A 4,602-nucleotide genomic window follows, 5' to 3' on the forward strand; every position below is an offset into this window, starting at 1 on the left:
TATAAACTAAGTTATGGTGCTGTTGGTGGATACAGGCGGCATAGCTTAGTATAAAATGGGCATGGCCTGTCCTATAAATTTACAGTTGTCCCTGTTTTTATTGCTCAAAAATTGGGAGGTATGCCTAACTTCTGAAGAGTTTGCGTCCGACACATATGTTATCATCAAATACATGGATGTGTTATATGCAGGGATTGTTACTCAAATATTTGATCGGTGTTTTGCACAGATGTCATAGTGGGTATTGCTGACCATTTACAAAGGATGAGATCTGGTATAAAAGGAAGGATACTGTAAAGCACATTCAGCCACTTCTGCTTGTTAACAATAGAGGAGTTTTCACGTTTTCTGAGCTGCTATAAGTAACACTTGGACATATTGATTTTTAATCAATTTCAAAGTAATGGCTTAGTTCTATTGTAGTTTCACTAATATTTCTTGACATGTCAGGTTACATCAGTTGCCATTTCTTCTTGCATCAATTAGCACAATTTTCTGTCATTTTACTATATATTTAGAAATGGGTCTGGTATCAGGTTGGAGTTTATCTCAATCCTCTGAAGGTAGGATTTCCACCCAGCTGGTTACTTTCCCAACTAACGGGCACACAACTTCCAATGCCAACAAGTTACTCAAAGCTCTGTGTAAAGGAAATTGTTGGTAGTCTATACTTATCACAGGGTATAAATAAATCTTGGTATTTGTATAGCGCCAACTTATTCCGCAGCGCTTTCAGGTAATAATTACTTATTACCCCCCACCAAGCTGGGTTCTCATTTTACCAACCTCGGAAGGATGGAAGGCTGAGTCAACCTTGAGCCGGCTACCTGAATCATGCGGGGATCGAACTTGCAGCCTTCAGGTCATAGGCGAGAGCTTACACTCTGCGCCACAAGAGGCTCAGTATCAAGTAATACAGAGGCCTACTGATCGGAGACCTATTTGTTCTGTCACTTGTATGTGTAATGATCCAGTTTAGGTTCGAAGCCTCCTAGTGTGACCACTGCAGGCCGGTAGCGTGGTTAGGGAAAGCCAGAGGTCGGTACACAGGTAGTGTTGGTTGCGGAACAAATGAGCAAGCAGGTAGCAGAGTTGGGGGAAATCAAAGGTCAGTACACAGGTAGCAATTGTAGAATGATGAACAGGCAGGTAGATGAGCTTGACTACAGGCTGGATGCACAATAATCATGCACGGAGGAAATGGGAAGCCTAATCAAGGGAGAAGCCAGTCATGCAGACAGGAACTGTACTGCAGGAGCAGGGGCTAGGATAAGGTTCAGCAGGGGAGCTGTCCAGAAGGCTGTATAGCTCAGTATGGAGAGCTGCCACTTGGAGCACAGGAGTTCCTGGGTTCGAGCCCTGACAGTATGCTTGTAGAGCTGAGGTAGGAGAACCCAAGAGAACTGCAGTTTCCAATTCTTTGTAGAGCTGAGGCAGGAGAACAGGAGTCTCCAATTCTGCAGAAAACCAACCATTTGCGATGTGGAGTTTACTGAAGCAGTAATCTTTGCCCGTTTGGGCTCTGTATCTCTGAAGCACCATGAATGTACTCACACCAAACTACACAGCTCACAATTTCAAATTCTTAGCTCTCATCCGGAAAACCAGCTGAAGATTGTGTGCGAGAACCTTCTGCTTCCTGAGCCCACCCGGTCTTAAAGGCGCAGGGGAATATTTTAACCAGTAAAATCAAAAGTACAACCTATCCAAAATATAACTAAGGCTGCTTTCACAGCTACCTCAAGGGCTCCATTTTCCTGCTCCATTCGGGAAGCAGAAGAGGGAAATCCCCCTGGCTGAACTGATCCGTCTTAGGATGGAACTGAACATTGCCAAACAGACCCCACTGACTATAATAGAGTCCGTTTGGTCGCTGCTCAGCTGTCCAGCATTTTACCAGATGAATAAGAAATGCATACAGCACTTATTCTTTAAGTATCTTGTGCCCGATTTGCAACAGAACCTCCAAAACGGATGTGAAAGCGGACTAAAACGAATTCTCTCTCTCTCCCTCTCCCTCTCCCCCTCCTTTCATAGGCGACATGTTCTATATACTCCGTGGCAAGACCATGTGCCAAGACCATTGTCCTTTTTTCCAGTTACATCAGGTTACCAATTAATTTTTCCCCCTAGTGCATAAAAGCAGGCTAGTGTTAATTAACATTAGTACTATATAGTTTTAAATCTTCATTTTCACAAACGCATTTGTTCAAGGTCAGGAACAAAAAGTAGCTTGAAAAGCCACTACAAATATTCCACTGGGCTTGCTCTACACAGTCCTAATTGACCACTGTGTTTGGGTTTCAAGCCTAGCACCTAGCATTATACCTTTTACAGCATTCGGTCCTTAACAGGTTAATGACAAATAGTACCCACATTTAGAAAATGAAATTCTATTATCCGTAAAATTCCATATAGATCTAATTTGTAAAGAGTACATTACCAAGAGTAGGTATGTGCAAGGCATAATAACTTCATTCATCTCTCCTGTAGAATCTCATTAAATGCCCAGGTGCATATCAGCTTATATCATTATTGCTGTTCAATAAACATTAGATTACAACCAAGAGGAGGACACAGTCCAATATAATAGCTTAGTTCATAGCAAAAGCACATTAGGGTTCACGCACTGCTGATTTCCACTCTACAGCCTGGAATGAATAGAGGGTATACAGACTGTGTTTAAATGTATCCCTTGCCAAAATCAAGAAACAGGGAACATATCATTTCACATGGCATGCAGCGCGCTCCTACCCTCCCAACTGACAGATCTACTACTGCATACAACATTCTCATTATTTGGATGTGATGATTTTTCGGAGCACAAAACCACCAATTTCTCCAGCAGCAAGAAGAGAATTTGATCAAATAAGTAACTGTTAAAAATGGAAAGTCCGGGCCGGAGCTGGCTTATTACAAGGCGGGCTGCTGATGGAAAAAAATGAAATGATATTCAGGCAAAGCAGCCAAATTCTTCCTCTGGGTGTAAGATAAGGATTCAAGCTGTGTTCGGTTGTTATTACAAAATGCACAGGAGACAAGATAAAAGATGGAGAGGATTTGGCACAGGAGCGATCTATTCTTCCAGGGATACAATGTATCCTATTTCCTGGTCTGGAATTCCATGAGCATTAGAAAGATATATTCTGTATGGCTGGAGGTCTAGGAGGGTCGTAGTTGTGATTGCTTTATATATTCTGAATTTCTATACTGCATTAAATTGGCCCCTAAGTCACAAACAGATGTATGGATACTGTAGGGTTCCTATCATTGTAGTTAACAGCCGATGTGCTCTATAAAGTCCTGATCGTGTTGTGTGGCATCTGCTAGAATATGATGTCAGATGTTCTTGCTGGCTAATGCTGCAGAACGGCAATTGTGAGGCTTATTTACTATGGTATGTATATCTCATTATGTTTTCCAGATGTTAGACAAGTCATACAAAGGTTTATGCAAGCAGGGGCATAACTTCTAGGACGCAGGTATAGGAGCAGCTGTGGGGAGCTGCTGAAGATTGTATTGGCCATCTTGGATAGCCTATGACAGGGTCTGAACCCAACAGATTGGAGGCACAGAAGAGAACAACTGCAAGTAATATACCCCATCAGTCCTGGGACAGAATTTTGTCCTGAATCCATAGGGTTGCTTTAATCCCTTAGTGACCAGCCCATTGCCTTTTTACGTCCTGGCTTGCTGGGCCTTAATCCCTGAGGACGTAGAAACATGCTTTCTACGGGCATTAAGGTCCTGCAAGCTGAGGGCGTGACAGCTCCCGGTGCTAGTCAGCAACCTGGAGCTGTCATCCCGGGCCGCAGAACCCCCACCCCGGTCACATGATCGCTGGCATTTACTGAAAGCCGGCTATCATGTAAAAGTCGATAAAAAGTTAAAGATTCAGCTTCCCTGATGGATTGGATCCATCAGGGCAGCTGTAAGTACTCACCCGCCTCCACCGCGATGTCCCGCAGTGTCCTGGCCTCCCAGGTCCCAACGACACCTTCTGCGCATGCGTGCCAGACGTCATACGTTGGGCGCGTGTTTAGAAGGGCACGCGGCCCGGGAAATTCAAAATCTCTTTGGCTCTCAGCTCCTATGAATAGCCAAGAGCAGGGAGATGTCACCAGGAGCCGCTGTATGCGGTTCCTGGTCACATGATTGCTGATATCCAATGGATAATAGCGATCATGTAAAGTAAAAAAAAAAAAGTTTAAAAAAAAGAAGAAAAAAAAAGGTTACGTTTCATCTCCCCTCACGGATCATATTAGTGAGGGGAGATAAAATTAAGCACCTGAGGCCACCAGATTTATCCGTAGACCTCACCACGGGTTCTGCGCACGCGCCCACTGCCAAAATGATGGACGCGTGTGGAAAAGCCGCAGATTCACAGGGTAATTTAAAATCTCCCTGCTCCTGGTTACAAAAGATAGCCAAGAGCCTGGAGATTTCACAGGGGCCCGCAGTGCACAGTCCCTGGTCACGTGTTCGCTGTTTTCCAATAGAAAACGTCGATCACGTAAAAGTAAAAAGAGTTAAAGTTTCACCTCCAATCACGGATCCGATCCGTGAGGGGAGGTGGAATTACTTAGCTAAGACCTCCGGCGA

The sequence above is a fragment of the Eleutherodactylus coqui genome, chromosome 7 (assembly GCF_035609145.1).
Source record: "Eleutherodactylus coqui strain aEleCoq1 chromosome 7, aEleCoq1.hap1, whole genome shotgun sequence".
Taxonomy (NCBI): domain Eukaryota; kingdom Metazoa; phylum Chordata; class Amphibia; order Anura; family Eleutherodactylidae; genus Eleutherodactylus; species Eleutherodactylus coqui.